The sequence below is a fragment of the Saccopteryx bilineata genome, chromosome 6 (genome assembly GCF_036850765.1).
Source record: "Saccopteryx bilineata isolate mSacBil1 chromosome 6, mSacBil1_pri_phased_curated, whole genome shotgun sequence".
Taxonomy (NCBI): Eukaryota; Metazoa; Chordata; class Mammalia; order Chiroptera; family Emballonuridae; genus Saccopteryx; species Saccopteryx bilineata.
Window position 1 is genome coordinate 139371937 of NC_089495.1, and position 22199 is coordinate 139394135.

General features: G+C 52.6%; 1 protein-coding gene across 4 annotated transcripts in view; it reads left to right on the forward strand.

Moving 5' to 3' along the window:
• HPCAL1 (hippocalcin like 1) overlaps nt 1-22199 on the forward strand; it is a 90335-nt gene that overhangs the window by 52905 nt on the left and 15231 nt on the right. For all 4 annotated transcript variants that reach the window (XM_066236656.1, XM_066236655.1, XM_066236652.1 and 1 more), the window contains exon 2: nt 16738-16823. The gene's annotated coding sequence lies outside the window, so the exon portion shown is untranslated. The remainder of the gene's footprint in view (nt 1-16737; nt 16824-22199) is intronic.

Sequence of the window (22199 nt, forward strand, 5' to 3'; positions counted from 1 at the left end):
CCCCTGAGCCGCTGGGCCGTGTCCTCCAGGTCAGTGGGGCGGAACACCAGAGCCTGGGGGACAATGGGCTGTTAAAACACTTATTTTAATTAGGAGAGTTATGTAACATTATATCAGAGTGTTGGCAAGATACAGGAGAAAAAACAACCCTGCTGATTATGGCCTCTGACATAGACCCCCCGCCCCAGCCCTGCACGCTTCCTCTGGTCTTGGTTTCCATCATGAGGCTGCTGCCTGCATCACTAGTTGAATCTCCACAGTTTGTGGGATACGGCGTTAGAGACCCTGCCCCGCCTTGGGGAGCAGACCATCCGGATGGTGCCTACTGCCTTCCTGCCTGTGCTCGGATGGATGAGGTGTGGCCTTGAACCAGGCCTGTCTTTTAGGGCCACACTTCTGTGCAGGGAGACAGACACAGGGGTTTAATTCAAAGACAAAGCATGTGATGAGGGTTCATGTCAAGGCAGGAGCAGCGTGTTGCGGCCCAGGGGGTGCTGGCTGGGAAGGGAGAGAATGCTTTTGACTGTATGGGTTCGAGAAGGGCCTGGGAATGGAGCTGGGTGTGAGTGTGGACAAAGAGGAGGTGGGCATACATGTCTCCCGACAGCCCAGAGGTGGGGTCCTAAGCCCGTCTTCCCTGGTTGGACCATGGTGCGCAGTTACTGTGTTTATTTTGCATGTGATTGGTTGATGGTCTGCCTTCTGCTTGGGTGGAGAACATCTCATTGGACCCATTCATCACACAGATTAGATGCCTGAAACTATAGAATAGAAGGGTGGTGGAGGACCGGGAGGAAGGGGCGGGCATCTGTGTAACGGAAGAATTCAGTGGGCTGTCTGCAGGAGGATCACCTCTCTAGCTAGTTGTCTTTGGGAAGAAAAATTAGAAATTCATACAAGAACAGAGCGGAGAGAAGAATTCCTGCCCGTAACCCCAGCACAAGACGTAACATTTTGGTATATGCCCTGCTGCAGGCTGTCCTTGCCCAGAGGCTGTTCCGAGAGACATCATTACTTAGTGACTCTTTGTTCTTGTGTAGAATTCACCAGGCAGGACGTACTGACCAGAAACCTCTCCTACCTGGACACTCCACTACTCGTCCTGGGGTTGGGGGCGTCGGGGCTATTCTCAGGCCCGAAGTCAGAGTCTTATGTCACCCCCTGCATGAAAAAGGAAATGCGAAACCGAAGCAGGCAAAGGGACGCCTGTGCGGCCATCACTCCTATTTCCTATGGATTAGGACACTCCAGGCAAAGCTCTCAGACCAGACACAGAAGAACACAAACAACAACTTCACCATTATTCACCATTGTTACATTAGTTATGTCGTTATTCTTTGGGGTGAATGTGAATTCTGAAGTCAGAACTGACCTGGGTTTAAGGCCAAGATCTTTCTTTTAACAGCTTGTGACCATAGCTAACTTCCAGACTGTGGTTGGCTCAGAGTGGGACATGTCAGGAGGGGATGGTACCTTCCTCCGGAAGTGGAGGACAGAATGAGCCCCCAGGGTCTCTGGGGCAGAGCCCTACTCACGGTTGGGCACCCAGTAAGTGTTGGCTCCCGCTCTGCCCTGCTTTGGTATCTGGACAAAGAAAACAAAGGAATCAATTGAAAAACTGTCAATTAAGAAAATAATCAGGCCCTGGCCGGTTGGCTCAGCGGTAGAGCGTCGGCCTGGCGTGCGGGGGACCCGGGTTCGATTCCCGGCCAGGGCACATAGGAGAAGCACCCATTTGCTTCTCCACCCCCCCTCCTTCCTCTCTGTCTCTCTCTTCCCCTCCTGCAGCCGAGGCTCCATTGGAGCAAAGATGGCCCGGGCGCTGGGGATGGCTCCTTGGCCTCTGCCCCAGGCGCTAGAGTGGCTCTGGTTGCGGCAGAGCGACGCCCCGGAGGGGCAGAGCATCGCCCCCTGGTGGGCAGAGCGTCGCCCCTGGTGTGCGTGCCGGGTGGATCCTGGTCGGGCGCATGCGGGAGTCTGTCTGACTGTCTCTCCCCGTTTCCAGCTTCAGAAAAATACAAAAAGAAAAAAAAAAAGAAAAAAAAGAAAAAAAAAAGAAAAGAATCAGGCGAGTGGTTGGTTGGAGAGAAGGTAAGTAATTGCATTAGCCAGGACCACTTACTAACATAATTTCCAAAGATCCCATTTTTGGGACTGAAAAGGCTATTGGTAGGTGGTTACACATTTGTATGCAGTTGTCAAAACTCGCTGAACTATATACCTACAATGAGTGAATTTCATTGTACATAAATTATAGCTGAGAGAATTTGCCTTCACAATAAAAGACCCCCTTCTTAATGCTGTCCGAGTGTATGAAAGTGGCCAGGTCTAGCAGTTAAGGACACATGGACCTGACCTGGATGAAGGAAAAAAAAAATGGTATTAAACTATTTTGCTGTTGTTAATTTTTTCTTATTACAAAATATTATACGTGTTATTTCATCAGGTGTTTATTGAGTGCCTACTATGTGCCAGACTCTTTCTGGGCTCCGAGGGTAGGCCTGAAAAATAAAATAACACACCTGCCTCAGAGAGCACACATTTAGTGGGGGACCAAAAATAAACCCGATAAGCAAGGACATGATAGTTTGTGTTATGCGCTACATGCCGTAGGAGGGACGTGAGCTAGAGAATGGGGAGTGGGGGCGTTAGAGGGAGCATCTTGCAGTTCTAGGTAAGTCGGTGGTGGCAGACCTTATTTAGAAGGTGATCTTTGCCTGACCAGGCGGTGATGCAGTGGATAGAGCGACACTGAGGACCCAGGTTTGAAACCCTGAGGTTGCTGGCTTGAGCACAGGCTCACCAGCTTGAGCACGGAGTCACCAGCTGGAGCGTGGGATCATTGATATGACCCCATGGTCGCTGGCTTGAGCCCAGGGTTGCTGGCTTGAGCAAGGGGTCACTTGCTCTGCTATAGCCTCCTGGTCAAGGCACATATGAGAAAGCAGTCAATGAACAACTAAGGTGCTACAACAAAGAATTGATGCTTCTCATCTCTCTCCCTTCCTGTCTGTCCCTGTGTCACTCCCTCCACTGCACTTAAAAAAAATAAATGGTGACCTTTGAGCATGACCCACAGTGGGAAGCGGGCCTAGAGGGCCCAGGGAGCAACAGGGGGAGCGGTTTTGGAAAGCTGGAGGGTCTGAATGAGGAAGTAAACCCTCTTAGCTGGGCTGGGCAGCCCCACGGCACACTGTCTTATCTTCCCCACTCTCCTGAACGTCACAAAAGTTAAGTTCACCATTGGTGAGACTATTTTTACATCCTGTTATGCAACCTGTTTAACATCCCCACGTATGGAATGCAGTTTTCCATCTTATGGAAGGCATCCTTTGTGGCCCGATTTCACAGGCTTTGGCAGTATTTCACTCCTGAGCATCATGCGCTATAATTTATTTAACTAACGCCCCGCTTTTCAGTGCTTGGTGCTTCCAGAAGGCACCGTGCAGAGGTGCCGCTGAGCAGCGCCCACTTGGTCCAGGACGCAGAGCTGGATGAGGTCGCCGTCGGACGCTCACCTGGGACGGAGAAGTATGTCCTTCAAAATGTTTTTGGTCTGGGTGTACGTGTTCAATGCTTGCTGTTGAGAAGGTGAAAAATGCAGAAGAGAAGAAAGGAGTCATAATCCGCAGTTCTGTAACTCGGAGAAATCACAACTAACCTTGGGACTGTTTCTTCTCGCCGGAGTTCATTCGCAGAGAAGCGAAGAGACAGGGACGTGTTGTCACCAGCGGCACATTCATTCCCCGCATCACTTTTCCATGGAGTATGGTAGCATCGCATTTTCCTGGGTCATTCAAAAAGAAGTGTTTGTAAACTTAGTCTGTCATGGCGGGTCCCAGAATATTTTGGACTTGGACACGATTTGTTCCAGCCTTCTTGATCCGTGGCAGGAGATCCTTGTGCCCTCTGTACCCTCCTGGGGACACCAGGGCAGAGTAGGGACTTGGAACCGGGCACCATCCTTGTATCCTCCCCACTCAACCACTCTGCCTGCATCTACGGGAGCGTGTTTGAGTTTCTGTCACGTAGGCCTGTTGACCTGCACAAATGAAATGGGTCACTCCAGAGACCAGATTCGAAGGCGCTGATGCATCCCCAAACCCTGCCTTCCTTCCCTGTTTGTAAAATGCCCGTCACTGTGTCTTTCTCAGAAAGATGGCGGAGATGAGTCAGGTGCTGCTTGTGGGAGTCCTGCTGAAGGTGGCCACACGCTGGGGCACACAGAACCGGCTTCCTCTCTTGGCAGGCTGAGCTATGAGGGGAGAGTTCAGCTGGGTATGGAGAGCTGGGCAGTGGGAGTTAGATGGCTTCAAGGACAGTCAAGTGACCCGACCCTGAAGGCCTTGAGCGCTTGTGACAGTTGCCCCAGACGTTTCTGGACAGGTGCTGTGTCTTTTGCCCTGACCGCGATAGCATCTCCACCTGCCACTCTATATGCCGTGGCTGAGGATAAGAAACCAGTGCTGCGCATTCCAGAAGGTCTGGTAGGTTGGAAGGATGAACTGAAAACAGGATGAAGTCTAACCGGTTGAAGGCGAGCTTTGCACTTTGGTTTCAGGGGAGACGCATTCATTCCTGAGTGTACAAGCTTGAGAAAAAACAGTCAGGGGTGGGAGCTTGTGCATGCACAGATCAGCAGCTCTTCTACGGCAGGCCCTGAGCGTGGAGCCAGGGGTCGGCACCACTGTGGGTCCTTCGGGTGAGGCCTCCGGATGATCCGGGATGCCCCCTGGTAAGGGAAGGTGGACTACCGGGCTAGGTTCGCCTGGAGGTGCGGACTGGAACTGTAATCACCTCGGCAAGCTCTGTATGAGCGCCTAGAGAGCTGGCGGTGCAGCTCTGGGCTGCTCTCCCCGGGGAAAAACCAGCCGCTCCCAGTCACAAGAAGTGCATGTGGTCTGATCTGGAGACCTTGGGCTCCTCCACGCTGGGGGTAGCGAGGGGTGTGTGGGTGGGTCTGCGAAACAGCCCTGGGTTTCATCCTGCCCTCCTAGTGGGCACACTGACCCTGGCAGTCCAAGTACTGACACAGGACGCTGCCATGGGCAGGATGGGGGTGGATGGGTGTTTGCTGTTTGCATTTTTAGCATGACCAGCCTCTGGGCTTTTTCCAGCCAGGCCAGCCCTGCTGGAACAAGTCTCCAGACCCCTACTGGAAGGCCTCCCAGGCTGTGATCAGCTCGGCACCTTTCGCACGAGAGCTGGGGGTACTGACGGCAGCTGCCCACTCACCTTCACGGTGTGTCATGGGGGTGCCTGCCCCTGCCTGGGTGAGGGAGCTTCTGGGGAAGTCTCTGGCAAAACTGCTCCCTGCACCCTACCCCTCTGCATTTCTTCTCTCTATTTCTCTCTGCTAACTCTTATTCATCCTTCAGGTCTCTGTTTGGGTGTCACCTTCTCCTAGAAGCCTTCCCAGATCCTTAGGTAGGAGTGTAGGCCTCTCAGTGCCCTGCACCCCCAGCGTCCTGCACTGACCCTTCTCCTGGTGCATGCCACTTGGTCTCATCATCTCCAAGGGTACTTACATGAGCCCCTTGGAAGCAAGAGTTCTTTGTGCTCGCTGTTGCACCTGTAACACCCATGGCAGTGCTTGGCACAGTCACAGTTCAGTTAAATGTGTTTTGAATAAGAGAAAAAAGAAACCTCATAAATGAGACTTTCATTTTAGCTTAAAGAGCAGCCTGTCACACCAATGAGCAAGGTCAAATGTAGGACCCATTGGGAGTCTGTGTCGGCCTGGGTCACCTGGGTTGTGGCATATGCAGGACAGAGGCAGCCCCCAAGTCTTCATGGGGGCAAACGAGCAGAGCAAGAGGGCTGCAGTCCTCCCTCTGAGGTGTCCCGGTGCCCCAGCGGTGGGCCCTACCAGGCAGGTGCATGTGACAGCCCTGAGCAGCTGCCCGAGGGCTCCGTAAAGAAATCCTGAAGGATTTATTGTGCTTTGAGCAACAATCTAGGCATGTGTCAGCTGAGCACTGGCAGAAATCTTGCCCAGGGACCTTGGATCTTCCCCCACTGGGTGACTTCTGTAAGCCTGGGGCCTGGGCTTCCACGTAGGGAGGATTAAATGACAGAGTGAGGGGACGCCCTCTCTGGCCTGTCATGCATCCCCCCAGTGGCTTGGCATCAGGTGTGGACTGTGATATTTTAGGCAGGACCGAGAGGCTGCAAGTATCAGCCTGCCTTTCCTCTGACCAACTTGGGGTGTCCTGATATTCTTTGTTTATACTCCTGCCGAGGTTCCCCGTCGGAGCTCTCTGACAGAACTTCTTAGACTGTGCCGTGCAGAGAAGACGCTGTCCCATCTGATATTAAAGCAAACGGTCCCCATGCAAGATGCTGCCCTGCAGCCTGGATGTTCCAAAGCACGGGCCCCCGATCCTGTGGGGCAGCTGTGCCTGTTGTTGCTGCCACCTGCGGCCCCCACGGCACACAGCCTCCGGGGCTGCCCTTCTTCCTGTCTCCTCCGGCCACAGCTAGACAGCCGGCCTCAAGACACTCTTCCGGAGCACCTGAAGCTCAGTTTCCTAGAGCCCCTCCCTGTGTGAGAGGCGTGGGGCATGCGGGGCTTCCTGGGCAGGACAGTGTGGGCCACACTGGGTGTGGGGCAGGCGTAGTGCCCAGAAGGACTGTGGCCCTTAATTTGGGAACAGGGGTGTGCTTCCACCTGCATTCCTCTTGCGCTGGCTTCTGTCACCAGTTAAGAGGGGGACACAGGGGAAGTGTTTACATTACTGTTGACCCTTGTCACTATTGACATCTTGGGCTTTGTGATTCGTTGGGTGAGAGGGCATCTAGTGCCCTGTAGGATGGTTAGCAGCAGCCTTCGCCTCTACCCATTAGATGCCAGGAGATGACCCCAGTTGTAATAACCAAACGTGTCCAAACATGGCCAGATCACCCAGGGGGGCAGAAATCACCCCAACTGAGAGTCACTAAATTACACGTGTCTGCACACATATGGATACATGCATGTGCCCACTCTTTTGCTGACAGTTCTGGATGGGCCAGCTTGCTCTGTGGCCAGAATCATCTTCCTGCTCCTTGCCCACACCTTGGGGGTTGGGGCGGGGAGGGGGGGCACCCCGCCTGGAAGGTCATTTCTTGGTTCAGTTGGGTCAGAAAGGAGCGAGCTAGGGGCCGGAATCTGCGAGTGTTGTTCTTGCAGAAGACCGCTCATGGCAGGACAGGGACAGAGGGACTGAGGGACAAAGCCTGTGTCCTCATATCCCCTGGGACAATCTACAAGGGGATGAAGTCTCTCAATGAAGCACCTGCAGCATGATTTATGTCGCGTCACGTGCTTGCCATTTCAGCCCCCCACCTGACCCTGTGCCAGGTGGTAAGCTGGGCTTCGGGTAAGACCCCATCCCCTCTGCTGTCCCTCCCCCTGGGGCTCACACACAGATCAACAAATCCAAGCCAAGTGCCTGGCTGTCAAAGTGAGGCGCCGGGAGCTCGGAGGGTGTCCCAAAGGAGGACAGGGAGCTGGGATCTGAAGGGACAGAGGTTCTAGGCAGAGGAAGCAGCCTGCTGGCTGGCCAGAGCGTGGCACTCAAACCTCCCTGGCATCAAAGATGTAAGAATGGAGGTGAGAGGCTGTTCAGGGACCCTGGGGTCAGCGGCCTCTGCAAAGCGCTGGTGCATGAAAGTTGCTTTGCAAATGTTCTTTCTTGTCATCAAAAACCTGCTGGACCTGTGGTGGCGCAGTGGGACAAAGCGTCGACCTGGAACACTGAGGTTGCCGGTTCAAAACCCTGGGCTTGCCTGGTCAAGGCACATATGGGAGTTGATGCTTCCTGCTCCTCCCCCTTCTCTCTCTCTCTCCCCTCTCTCTAAAAATCAATAAATAAAATATTTTAAAAAGCCACAAAACCTGCTGGAGCCTCTGGGGCCCCAGAAGCTGAGACCCTGACCTGAGGCTACCCACCACTGTGGGAGGCCAGCCAAACAGTGATTGATCTTGGGGTGACTCTGGAACCTGAGCCCTTGGGGGACCGCCCTCTGCTCCGGAGCCCATGTCCCTGCCGGGCAGGCCGGCTGTGATTTTCCATTTGATGCTGTGCTGACTGCATGTGTGAGCGAGGCAGAATGGAAAGCAGTGTGGGCCCATCACAGCAAGAGCCGTCTGCCTGAGGGCCAGCGGAATGCAGCGACTGCTCGCTGAGTGGTGGCGCTAATAGGATTCGCTGAGCCTCCGGGTGTTGGCGGTGCAGGGACTGGCTGGTGCAGGAACCCAGAGGCTGCTCATTTGTGCGGAATGAATAATTTATTTGTGTTTTCAGATGACTTTTCCTTCATCACATACTGGCCGCTGGGCTCCTCGCACAATCAGCGGCGACTGAACGAGCGGCTCAGGCAGGAGAATCTGCGTTATCCCCCAGCCCTGGGCGCCCGTGTCCAGGCTGTTGGTTTGCAGGCTGCATTCCAGTGGAGTCAGATGCAGCCCTCTCTGGTTTTCGGTGTTCTCACACCACGATGGTGCTTAAAATAAAATGTGAGCTCCTTGCCCTCACCCAGTAGCTCAGCTGGCTAGAGCATCGTCCCGAAGCACAGATCCCTGGTCAGGGAACACTCAGGCACAGCTCAATGTTTCTGTCTGTCTTTCTCTCTTCTTCTCTCACTAAAGTTAATAAAAAAAAAAAAAAAAAAAAAAAAAAAAGTGAAATCCTTACCACCAGTCCGCAGCCCAGGTAGGCACAGGGTGGACAGGGATGAGGGTGGATGCCTCACTTTTTTCTTTAAGTTTTTATTGACATTGAGCTTGTATGCATTCGAGTGCACAAGTTATAAGTGTACAGCTTGTTAAATTTTTACAAAATGAGCAAACCTGTGTAACCAGCACCCAGAAGCTCCCCCGACCACGACTCTTCCTGGCCATGATCCCTTCACCATGGGTTGTCACATGGCCTTACTTTCCATGTTGCCTGTTTTCATTGTTTTCGTAAATGGACTTCCGCGGTGTGTGACCTTTTGTGTCTGGCTGCTTTACTCAGCATTCTGTTTGGAGAGTCATCTGTGCTGTGTGTCGAGGCTCGTTCTGACTGCTCTGTGGTCTTCCATTGTGTGGACACGCTAAGGTCTTCTTTTCTTTATTTCTAAATTTATTGTGTTGACATGGTTTCAAGTGCTGTAGTCTGTTTATCCATCTGTTGCAGAAGACATGAGGAGCAGTTCCTAGTGGGGGACCATTACCAACCGTGCAGTCCCAAGCGTTCTCGCACAGGTCTTCGGTGGACATGGGTCCGTCTTTTTTTTTTTTTTAATTTATTTTATTTTATTTATTTATTCATTTTATAGAGGAGAGGGAGAGACAGAGAGAGAGAAGGGGGGGAGGAGCTGGAAGCATCAACTCCCATATGTGCCTTGACCAGGCAAGCCCAGGGTTTCGAACCGGCGACCTCAGCATTTCCAGGTCGACTCTTTATCCACTGCGCCACCACAGGTCAGGCCAGGTCCGTCTTTCTGTTGGGAATAAATCAAGGAATTGAATTCCTGGGTCATGAGGGGGTGTGGTGGTCTTAGTAAATACGCAGCAGTTTTTCAGAGTGGTTGGAGTTGGTAGCTTCCTTTGTTTGATGACAGGAACTGAGATAATACACTGATAATAGGAGCCGCAGGAAGACATGGACCCTGTCTGAAAGTTGGGGATGTGGTTGGTAGGTGCATAATGCCCTGGGGGACCAGAGTGCTGGTTCTAGGCTCTGGTCATGGCCATGCAGGGCTCAGGGCTTAGTTCCCTGTCTCGTTGGCTATCTTTCCCAGCCGTGCCCCCTTCTGTGAGGCTTGCAACCTGTGTGGTCTCACCTGTGCTACTTGGTGTCCATAGAGTGTCCTGTAGCTGTTCCCAGGCTGGACCCCACCTTCAACGACATCTGCAGGACACACAGACCCCTCTGTCTCGGTCCTTGAATTGGGTACTGGAAGAAAATGCTGCTACAAAGAGTGGTTGTTGTGCAAACATCTGTGTGGATGTGTTCTGCAACCTGCCGCCCTCGTTACGTGGGGACCACGGTGGAATCAGTCATCCTGAAACACCTCAGTCACCTCAGAAATAATCATAATCCCCAAAGCATCCATCTCTGACTCTAGACCCCACAGTATTTTTCTCCCTCTGGGGCTTTGCTTCCTAATTAAGCTGGACTTCAGGATATATTAAAATGATTTGTCATCTCTCGAGCACACACAAGCTCCCCAGTGGGAGCGGGCAAGAGAGACTGCCAGTTTCCCGCTGGCTGAGTCGGTGCCAGAAGCCTGTGCCTGGGCAGCACGAGGCCCAGCTCTGGAAGGAGGTGCTTTTCCCAAGGGCTGGCAGCAAGGACAATGGGTGCTGAGTCCCTGCAGGCCTGGGCCACGGGAGGAGGAACAGACCCCAGCAACGGCCCTAGAACCAAATTTCTTAGGTGGCGACGGCAGTGCCCTGGGGTGGCTGCGCGCTCATTCTAGGAACCGAGCTGGCAGATCAAGGGAAGCTCCTTATGGACTGGACCGGGTGTTATACTGAGGGGCTGCCCATCACGCCCTTCTGTGCAGAGAGGTCCCGAGAGCTTGTGTCTGACTGCCCAGCCTGACATCTGGCACACACCTGAGTGTGCCCCACTGGGCCGTGGGTGCACCTGACACACATGTCAGGCACTCGGCCACACCCCTGCATCTAGGGCTGCCGGATTCTCGTGGTCAGGGGGCTGATGAGTGCTGAGGCCCAAATGTTCCCAGCTGCAATGCTGGGAAACCCCGCTGTTTGCCTCCCTGCATCTCTGACCCTGCTCTTGGCCCTTCCGGCCCCTAGGATAGAGAAGTTCAAGAGGCTTAGATTCCTTTTCTTTCTTTCTTTCTTTCTTTCTTTCTTTCTTTCTTTCTTTCTTTCTTTCTTTCTTTCTTTCTTTCTTTCTTTCTTAACAGAGACAGAGAGAGAGTCAGAGAGAGGGATAGACAGGGACAGACAGACAGGAACGGAGAGATGAGAAGCATCAATCATTAGTTTTTCGTTGCACTTTGCGACACCTTAGTTGTTCATTGATTGCTTTCTCATATGTGCCTTGACCGTGGGCCTTCAGCAGACTGAGTAACCCCTTGCTTGAGCCAGCGACCTTGGGTTCAAGCTGGTGAGCTATTGTTCAAACCAGATGAGCCCACACTCAAGCTGGCGAGCTCGGGGTCTCGAACCTGGGTCCTTCCGCATCCCAGTTCAACGCTCTATCCACTGTGCCACCGCCTGGTCAGGCAGATTCCGTTTTTAAAACAACAACTTCATTGAGATATAATTCACGCACCCACCGTGCAATTCACACATAGGAATCAATGCAGTGGGTTTTGGTACATTCATATGCCTGTGCAATCACTGCAGTCAGTTTTAGTGTCTTTCCTAGCATTCCCAGAGGAAAACCCATACCCTTGAGCTGTCACATCCCAGGTCCCTGGCCCCCATTTCCCCAGCCCTAAGAAACCACTGATCTCCTTCTGGTCTCTATAACTTTCCTATCTGGACATTTTATGTCATGGAGTCATGCAGTGTTTGTCCTTCTGGGTTGGCTTCTTCACTTAATGTTTTCAAGGCTCTTCTATGCTGTAGTGTGGGCTGGTCCCTCATTTCTGTCTATTGCCAAGTAATATTCCTCTGTAGGAATAGACTGCATTTTGTTTATCCATTCAGCTGGTGATGGACATTTGGCTTGTTTCCACCCTGTGGTCATTATGAATGATATTGCTGTGAACGTTGTATACCAGTTTTTGTGTGGACATATGTTTTCATTTCTCTTGGGTATATACCTACGAGTGCAGTTCCTGGGCTATCTGATAACTGTATATCTGCTTATTTAGGGAACTACCAGACTGTTTTCCAAAGTGGCTGCACCATTTACATTCCTAACGGCGGTGTAAGAAGGTTTGGATTTCCCCACATCCTTGCCAGCACTTGCATAGGTCTGACTTTTTTTTTTTTTTTTTGTATTTTTCTGAAGCTGGTAACAGCGAGAGACAGACAGACAGACTCCTGCATGCGCCTGACCGGGATCCACCCGGCACGCCCACCAAGGGGCGTCGCTCTGTCGCGACCAGAGCCACTCTAGCGCCTGGGGCAGAGGCCAAGGAGCCATCCCCAGCGCCCGGACCATCTTTGCTCCAATGGAGCTTTGGCTGCGGGAGGGGAAGAGAGAGACAGAGAGGAAGGAGGGGAGGGGGGTGGAGAAGCAGATGGGTGCTTCTCCTGTGTGCCCTGGTTGGGAATCGAACCCGGGACTTCTGTACGCCAGGCCGACGCTCTACCACTGAGCCAACCAGCCAGGGCCTAGGTCTGACTTTTTGATCCAGAAATCTTGGTGTGAACTGGTGTCTCATTGGGGTTTGGATTTTTTTCTTTCTTTTTTCTTTTTAGAGAGAGAGAGAGGAACATCAATTTGTTGTTCCATTTATTTATTGACTCACTGATTGATTCTTGTATGTGCCTTGACTGGGGATTGAACCTACAGCCTTGATATATTGGGAGAATGCTCTAACCAACTGAGCTACCCAGCCAGGGCCCTCATTGTGGCTTTGATTTGCATTTCTCTAATAACTAATGATGTTGAGCATCTTTTCTTTTTTTTTTTTTTTTTAAATTTACTTTTCTGAAGCTGGAAACGGGGAGAGACAGACAGACTCCCGCATGCGCCCAACCGGGATCTACCCAGCACGCCCACCAGGGGGCGACGCTCTGCCTACCAGGGGGTGATGCTCTGCCCCTCCGGGGCGTCGCTCTGCCGCGACCAGAGGCACTCTAGCGCCTGGGGCAGAGGCCAAGGAGCCATCCCCAGTGCCCGGGCCATCTTTGCTCCAATGGAGCCTCGCTGCGGGAGGGGAAGAGAGAGACAGAGAGGAAGGAGAGGGGGAGGGGTGGAGAAGCAGATGGGTGCTTCTCCTGTGTGCCCTGGCCGGGAATCGAACCCGAGACTTCTGTGTGTGTGTGTGTGTGTGTGTATTTTTCTGAAGCTGGAAACGGGGAGAGACAGTCAGACTCCCGCATGCGCCCGACAGGGATCCACCCGGCACTCCCACCAGGGGCGATGCTCTGCCCACCAGGGGGCGATGCTCTGCCCCTCCGGGGCGTCGCTCTGCCGTGACCAGAGCCACTCTAGCGCCTGGGGCAGAGGCCAAGGAGCCATCCCCAGTGCCCGGGCCATCTTTGCTCCAATGGAGCCTCGCTGCGGGAGGGGAAGAGAGAGACAGAGAGGAAGGAGAGGGGGAGGGGTGGAGAAGCAGATGGATGCTTCTCCTGTGTGCCCTGGCCAGGAATCGAACCCGAGACTTCTTTTTGTGTGTGTGTGTGTGTGTGTGTGTGTGTGTGTGTATTTTTCTGAAGCTGGAAACGGGGAGAGACAGTCAGACTCCCGCATGCGCCCGACAGGGATCCACCCGGCACTCCCACCAGGGGCGATGCTCTGCCCACCAGGGGGCGATGCTCTGCCCCTTCGGGGCATCGCTCTGCCGCGACCAGAGCCACTCTAGCGCCTGGGGCAGAGGCCAAGGAGCCATCCCCAGCGCCCGGGCCATCTTTGCTCCAATGGAGCCTTGGCTGCGGGAGGGGAAGAGAGAGCCAGAGAGGAAGGGGGGGGGGTGGAGAAGCAAATGGGCACTTCTCCTATGTGCCCTGGCTGGGAATCGAACCCGGGTCCCCCACACGCCAGGCCGATGCTCTACCGCTGAGCCAACCGGCCAGGGCCATCGAACCCGGGACTTCTGCACTCCAGGCCGACACTCTACCACTGAGCCAACTGGGCAGAGCCTCTTTTCATGTTTTTATTAGCCCCTGGTATGTCTTGTTTGGAGAAACATCTCTTCAAGTCTTTTGACCATTTTTTAGTTGAATTATTTGTCTTTCTATTGAATTGTAAGAGTTCTTTGTATATTCTGGGTACAAGTCCCTAATCAGATCTGTTTCCACTCATTTTGTGGGTTGTGTTTGCATATTCTTGACTCTGTTCTCTGAAGTACAAGTTTTAAATTTTAATGAAGTCCACTTCATCTATCTTTTCTTTGTTTGGGCTTTTGGTGTCATACCTAAGAATCCATTGCCAAATCAAAGATCATGAAGGTCCGTAATCCATTTTAAGTTAATTTTTGTGTATGGCGTGAGGTAAGGGTCCAGCTTCCTTCTTTTGCATGTAGTTTTCCCGTTGTCCCAGCACCATTTGTTGAGAAGCTGTTCTTTCCACCTGGATGTACTTGGTATACTCATTGAAAATCAGTTGACCATGGATATGTGGATTTATTTCTGATTCTCACATCTAGTTCATTGATCTATACCACACTGTCTTAATATTTATTGCATTGTACTAAGTTTTGAAATTGAGAGATATGAGTCCTACTTTGTTCTTTTCCAGGGTTGTTTCGGCAATTTGGAGCCCTCTGTAATTCCATGTGAATTTTAGGGTCAGCTTGTCGATTGCTACAAAGGAGTAAACTAGGAAAGGCATTGAATCGAGGAGTATTTCTATCTTAACAATGTAGTCTTCTGATCCACAGACATGTGATATTTTTCTAACTATTTAGATTAAAACATGTTTTTCAACTATGTCTTGTCATTTTTAGAGTGTAAGTTTTGCATTTTTGTTAAATTCCTATGTGCTTTATTTTTTTTGATGCTGTTTCTAATGGAATGGTCTTCTTGATTTTATTTTTGAATTTTCATTGCAAGTGTAGGAAAATACAACTGAGTTTTGGATGCTGACTTGGCATCTGGCAGTCTCGCTGAGCCTATAAACAGACTGCGTAAACTTACAGTGCTGATACTGTATACAGTACTGTAAATGTATCTTCCCTTCCTTATGAGAGCCTTACGAAGATTTCCTTTTCTCCAGCTTAAGTTACTACAGGAATACAGTATATAAAACATGTAACACACAAAATATATGGTAATTAATTATTTATATTGTCAGTATCACTTCCAATCAAAAGTGGGGCTATTAGTAGTTAAGTTTTGGGGGAGTTAGAGTTATACAAGGGTTTCACCAGTTTGGGGGGTTAGCATTGTTTAGGGGTCACCTGTATTTCTTTATTTCGGGTTGTCTGTTTCTTCTTGAGTCGGCCTCGGTAGGTAGCATCTTTCCGGTTGGCTGAGATGCTCACTGTGTGTGTTCAAGGCCCGTCTCTGAGTTTCGTCATTGCTGATATTTGTTTAGATCTGTGTGCCAAGTGCTTTTTTGTGCATGAGCTTAATTAATCTTTACAAGAACTTGATGAACCAGGCAGGATTATCGTCTGCATTTTATGAGTTAAGAAATTTAAATAATGAGCCAGGGTCACACAGCTAAGAAGTAGTCGAGCTAGGATTTGAGCCCGGGCAGTCTGGCCACACAAACCTCTGTGCTCTGCCCACTGTGCTGTCCTGAGACTCCCCTCTGGGCTAGGAACGGAAGTACAAGAATGGTTAGATCTGGTCACTGCCCAAACACTGCCAAGAGACCCCAAATGTAAGAGAGGTAGGTGCCTTGCACCTGAATGAACAAAGGCCTGGGAGGTTGGGGTATCAGAAAGGGCCCCAGGGAGAACAGGGTTTGTGAAGTAGACCTTGAAGGATGGACACTTGTTGGTGACTTTGGAGGTGTGGCTGTCCCAGGGCTCTGTCTTTCACATCTTCTCTCCCAGCGCTCAGGGAAGGGATGTCACAGAGCACCTCATCCAGGCCTCGGCAGGTTGACCCCTTGGAGAGGAAGAGGCATGACCATTTGTATGACACTTGCTAGACAGAAATCGGGAGCAACCAGACATAACTCAACGTAATTATTTCTGTGTAATGGCTTCTGCTACTTGATTCCGCCTCCAACAATGACTGTAATCTTTATCTGTCATGGGAAGGCTGGTGGCCGGGGAGCCCCTGTGGCTTAGCGATAGAGCCAGGAGGAAATTTGCAATTGGAGTTAATGGACTGTTCCCAGGCAGCCTGGGGGCCGGAGCCTGCAAGGCCTCGGGAATGATGGACCCTCCTCCCACGAGAAAACCTGCTGCCAGAGCTGGCTTAGCCTCCACAGGGATCCCCCCACTTTGTCACAGATGGGAATCTGAATGGCAGAGACCCTAGGGCATGCACAAGCCACAAGGTTACTCAGAAGCAGAGGCGCACCTGGGGCCGGGGCTTCTCTGCTGTCCCTACCACGCAGTACCTGGCCCGTAAGAGTGGTGTGCATCTCAGTGACAGAAGGTGTCTGCGTGGCTGCAGAGACACTCACCTGTCCCTGAGCTGGTCACTAAGCATGTTGGTTGTGATGCCTTCTGATTGTTCGTTGTGTGTGGGGGCCGGAGTTTGGCTATGGATGCTCCTGAGGGCCTGCCCTGTGCCAGGAGGCCCTTACAGTGACCCTGAGGGTCAGAGAGTCAGGTAAGGCCTCAGGCGGCAGGCCGAGCCTGAATACTTGTGATTGTGATGCTGCCAGCCCTTGGACCCCGTTGCAGACTACAGAGGCCACAGAAGCCAAGCTCTGACTTCGGCCCCACCTGAGGGGTGGCCAGCATCTCACTGAGGGGCCTTCTCCTATCAGTACTGTGGTGGCCTTCCCTCCCTCCTGGTGCAGGGGGGGCACACGCCATGGCCCCTGCCCTAGGTGGCTGGGCCCAGGCCAGGAGCCAAGGCTTCTCTGTACTTAGCGTGGGCCCTGAGGAAGCTGCCATCCCCTCCAGGCATGTGGAAGCTCATGGAGGGAAAGGCAGTGGGCGCTGGGCTGTGGTGCCCATCCCGAGTGAGCTGTTGGTCCTCTCTTCCAGGGCATGGTCTAGTGGCCCAAAAAGGACGTGGAACCAGCCCCAGAAGTTCTGATCCCTACTTGGTCTCTGCCTCTACTTGGCCTTAGGTAAGTCACTCCCGGAGGCCTGACAGGCCTGCGGGGTGGGGGGCAGTGGGGACAGCATGGGGGAGGGCTTGGAGAAGGGGTTGAGGACTCAGTCCAGCCCAGGAGAGCCTACCTCAGAGCTCAGGAGAATCACCTTTCATCGCTCAGCCACAGGACTGGGATTTGGACCTGAAACCTGCCCAAGTGTCATGTTACCACTCTAAGTTCAGAGGTTGCTGGGAGCCCAAACGACAGCCAGGGTGTGTGGGTGTGTGTCTGGGGGCGCCAAGGGGGGAGGGGAGGACAGATGGCAAGGTGCCAGTCCCATTTGCAAACCTCTAATAGATGTGAGGTGCCACAGGTCAGGAGACAGAACAAGGTGCAGTTGCTGTCACACCTATACACAGTACAGACACTTCCAGGCCCCCCCCCCAGCCGATGTCACCTGGGAAGCCGCATCCCCGGCTCCGGCTGGGGCCCTCCTGTCTCTCTTGTTTGGAGGTGGGGGCGTGCCTCCTGCCTTGGTCTTCCTAAGGGTGGGGTGCTTCTGTCCCCGTGCGTCCTGCCTTTGCTCCTGTGTCCTGCTCACCTCTGTGAAAGCGCTGGCTGGGTTCGGACCAGAGACCCAGGCCAGGACCTCTGCCTCCAGGGACAGAGAAGTCGTCGGTCTCTCGGCTTTCTCCCCCACAGAGAATACACCGCTTCATGTGGAAGACACTGCTTTTACCAGTGTTGACCCTGGAATAACTTGGGGCTAGGAGCTTCCACCCCCATGCAGTCAAAAATCAGCCTATAACTTTTTTTTTTTTTTTTGTATTTTTCTGAAGCTGGAAATGGGGAGAGACAGTCAGACAGACTCCCTCATGCGCCCGACCAGGATCCACCCGGCACGCCCACCAGGGGCAACGCTCTGCCCACCAGGGGGCAATGCTCTGCCCCTCCGGGGCGTCACTCTGTTGCGACTGGAGCCACTCTAGCGCCTGGGGCAGAGGCCAAGGAGCCATCCCCAGTGCCGGGGCCATCTTTGCTCCAATGGAGCCTCGGCTGCGGGAGGGGAAGAGAGAGACAGAGAGGAAGGAGAGGGGGAGGGGTGGAGAAGCAGATGGGTGCTTCTCCTGTGTGCCCTGGCCAGGAATCGAACCCGGGACTTCCGCATGCCAGGCCGACGCTCTACCACTGAGCCAACCGGCCAGGGCCTCAGCCTATAACTTTTGACTCCCCCAAAACTTAACTGCAGTTGTCCTCAGTATCCACAGGAGATTGGTTCCAGGATGTCCCCCTCCACCCTGTGGATACCAAAATCTCCAGGTGCTCAAGTTCCCTCTATAACAGACTGGAAAACAATGGATACAGTAGGCCCTCCACAGCCACGTATTCTCAACTGTGGATCAAAAATACTGTTTTCACCTGACCGTTGGTGGTGCAGTGGATAGAACATCAACCTGGGGCATTGAGGACCCAGGTTCAAAACCCCAAGGTCACTCGCTTGAGCACGGGCTCATCCGGCTTGAGTACAGGCTTGCCACATTGAGTACTGGGTTGCTGGCTTGAATGAGGGATCATCAACATAATTCCAAGGTCACTGGCTTGAAGCCAGGGTCGCTGGCTTGAGCAAGGGTCGCTGGCATGGCTTCAGCCCCTAGTCAAGTCACATATGAGAAGCAATCAATGAAAAACTAAAGTGACGCAGCTACGAGTTGATGCTTCTCATTCTGCTCCCTTCCTATCTCTCTCTTGCTAAAAAACTTGAAAAAAATACTATTTTCAGTTCAAAGTTGGCTAAATCTGTGGTGGGTTGACTCTGCAGATGTGATGCCCAGGGATATGTTGGACCAACTAGATATATATTGAAAAAACCCCACATACAAATGGACCCACGCAATTCAAACTTGTGTTGTTTAGGATTAACCACAGTTCGATCTCCTTTCATCAGCCCTACCAGCACTAGGAAACGGGAGGGAGAACATTGGGCTCTGTGGTACCTGGGCCTCACCTGCATGCATATAGCCCGGCTGGAGGCTCAAGGGCTGGTACAGGTGCACAGTGGTGTGAGGGAGGGGGTGTGCCCGGCCAGGTGGGTCCTGCTGAGGCTGGTAGCCAGGTGTCAGGATACTGAGCCAGTGAGAGGTTCACAGGAGGCAGTGGAGGTGGTCTGTGGGGGTCTCTTCTCATCCTGAGGCTCCTGGGTGTTTGGGTGTGCATACAGCAAACATTCAATAACTGCTCCTTCCCAAACCCAGCCACCACCCAGAGATGAGGAACCCTGGCAATCGGGTACTTGTGGCACACAAGCGTGGATGTCCTGGGTCAGCTGGTGGTAACTGGGAAGACCCCTTCACTGCCCCTGGTGCAGGCGCTGGAGGGGAGGTACCTGCCTGCTCAGGCCGTGGATCCTAGCCTTACTCCCCCCCCGCCCCCCGTCATGCATTTATTGCCTATACAAGTATTTGCTGATTACACAGTCTGTGCCTGGAAGCTTCCAGGCTGTAGATTTCCAATGGAGAACAAGCCAGAATAAATCTGGCCCCTAGGACCTTGCATTCTAGTAGGAGGTGGGGGTGGGGGGCAAGAGATGATGAACTCAGTAAAATATAGAGGAAAAGTAGAGTAGGGAAGGGGGGTAAAGACTGTGTGTGGAGGCTTCAGTTTGGGGTAGAGTACTTGGGGAAGGCCTCACTGAGCCATGCCTGGAGCAAAAAGACCTGAAAGAGGTAAGGAAGCAACTTTATATCTGAGGAGCAGCCAGTGCAAAGGGCTGGTGTCAGAGTGTGCCTGAGACATTAAGGAACAGCAGGAAGATTGGCGTCCCTGGAGGGGATGAGCTGGAAGAAGATGGGACAGATAGGTGTGTGTGAGGTGGATCATACCTGAAGGACAGGACACTTGAAATGCTAACCCAACGACAGAAATAGGTGGTAAACAGTATAGCCAAAATCTCAGTGCCGATGGACCTGCTAGGTGCTTTATATATAGTATATTTAATAGTGACCCCTCCTCATACATTTCAAAGATAATTGTTGCTTATGGAGATTTGTTTAACCACAGTTCTTCTGGAAGATGTTAGGTTAACAGGAGCGTGGGGACTTGGGGGTTCTGCAGGAGAAGGGACAATCCACCGCACTCTGGGTGCCAGGCCAGGGGCCCCCCAAAATGCTAACTAGCCTCCAGATCCCAGGCCAGCTTCTTGGGAAACCATCGGCCTGTCATTCCCAAACTGGCCGGCTGAGTGTAAACCACAGTGGTTTGAGGCAGGGCACCAGGAAAGGGGAAATCCCTCCTGCATTGTTCAGTTGCGGGTTATTTTTAGAGTGACTCAGGATGTCTTTGCAATATCACTTCCTGTGGGTGGCCCGTCAGCCCTCAACCAGGGGCACGTCCCACCTGACGAGCATTGTGGGCAGACACGTGCGCGCGCACACACACACACACACACCCCTGCACACTGGGCACGCACGACTTGGCTTGGCATTCTCATCTGCTGTGGAATCGGGGGGTGGGGGGTGGGGACCGGTCCTGCCCATCTGCAGGACCGCCAGCCCTGCCTCACCACCAGGTTGGGGAGACAGAAGGCAGAACTGAAAGGAAGGGTGTCTTCACTGCCAGTCAGTCTTTGCTCTATGCTCAGTGGGGGCACCGCGGGAGGCTCAGTGAATGAGTCAGCCATCACACGATGTCCCTGAGGTCTAGCTGCTTGTTGGCACCTGGGTCAGGGCCCTGAGCCAGGTCTGAGGCTGTATGGGCCCTTCAGGTTGAGCTCACACCAATCCTTCTCACTTCCCAAGTCATACGGCACAGACCCAGGAGCAGGGCCCAGATGTCTGGGGCAGCCTGGGTTCCACGTTTTCTGTCCTGGGGACCTCTTGAACATTCTTGGACTTGTCAGACACCACGTGCCAACATTTAGCTCAGAAGTCGCACTAGGGGCATGCTCAGCAAATAAAGGTGCTCCCTCAGACCCCAGAGCATCTCCAGGAAACAGGCCGTTTCAGGAGAGTGAGGGACGACCCGCGTCAGGAAGTCTCCGGTGGAAATTCGGAGCCCTGGGGCGCCGGTGAGGAAGGTGAGCTCTCAAGGGCACCCTGGACAGTGCTCCGCGAGCCACAGTCCATGTGAAACTGCTGGACTGGCAGAGGGGTTGGGGTCTGTCTGGAAGGAGCCCCCACATCCTTCCAGAGCGCGGACTTCCTCTCTCCCTGCCGACATCCTTCCTGCCACCCAGTTACTGTGTCCTTCCTGTGTTTCAGGCACTGGGCTAATTGGCTACAGGACTGTTCCCAGCAGGTCCTGGGTTGATGGAACTCAGCACTAAGTCTTTGAGCAAGAGGGTCAGGAGGGGACCTGGGTCCCAGTCTGAAAGCTAGGGTCTGTCAGTTGGTCTTGGCATCTGCCTTCCCGCACTCCCCTCTGCCACCCAGCACCTGAGCACAAAACCTGGCTCTGAGCAGGAACTAACCCGGTGTGGAGAAGAAGAAATTCATGTCTCACCTTCTCCATTAGACTGTCAGAGTGTTGAGGGCATCTAATTCTTTTGTGTGTCCCCAACGGTCAGTATGCTGATGTTCACTTAGTAGGTACTCATGAATGTGTGTTGATTGACACTTTTTGTGAGTTTGTGCATTGCCCCCAACTGTCCCTGCAGAATCTATGGCTTCTGGTCTTGTGATCTTTTTTTTTTTATATTCAGTGAGAGGAGAGGAGGTAGAGAGACAGACTCCTGCATGCACCTTGACAGGGATCCACCTGGCATGCTCACAAGGGGGTGATGCTCTGCCCATTGGGCATTGCTCTGTTGCTCAGCAACTGAGCTCTTCTTAGTGTCTGAAGTGGAAGCCATGGAGCCATCTTCAACCTGGACCAACTTGCTCTAATTGAGCCATGGCTGCAGGAGTAGAAGAAAGAGAGAGAAAGAAAAGACAGGGGAAGGGGTGGAAAAGCAGGTGAGTGCTTCTCCTGTGTGCCCTGACTGGACTCGAACCCAGGACATCCACATACCAGGCTGACACTCTACCGCTGAGCCAACTGGCCAGAGCCTGATTTTTTTTTTAATGGCACAAGGCAGCTTTTATGTGCTGTCGTCACTCCTGATTATAAACATACCCTGTAATGACAACTGAAGGCTGTAGCTGCTGAGGTCAGCACAGGGTAGCTGGCCTTTTAGCCTGGCTGATGCCGTTTTGATTGAGAATGACTTACTGTTTTTATATCTTCTCCAAAACATTAAACATGAATCAAACAGCATATGAGATGACTCACTGGAAGTTTTCTTCCAAGTGTAAAAAAAAACAAGACAAAACTTTTGGGGTTGGTGTGCTGAGCCATAAGTGACACCAGACAGGCATTTGCAGAAGCTCTCCCTCTCGGGACTTGGCTATGGGCAGCCCCTCACAAGTAGACCTT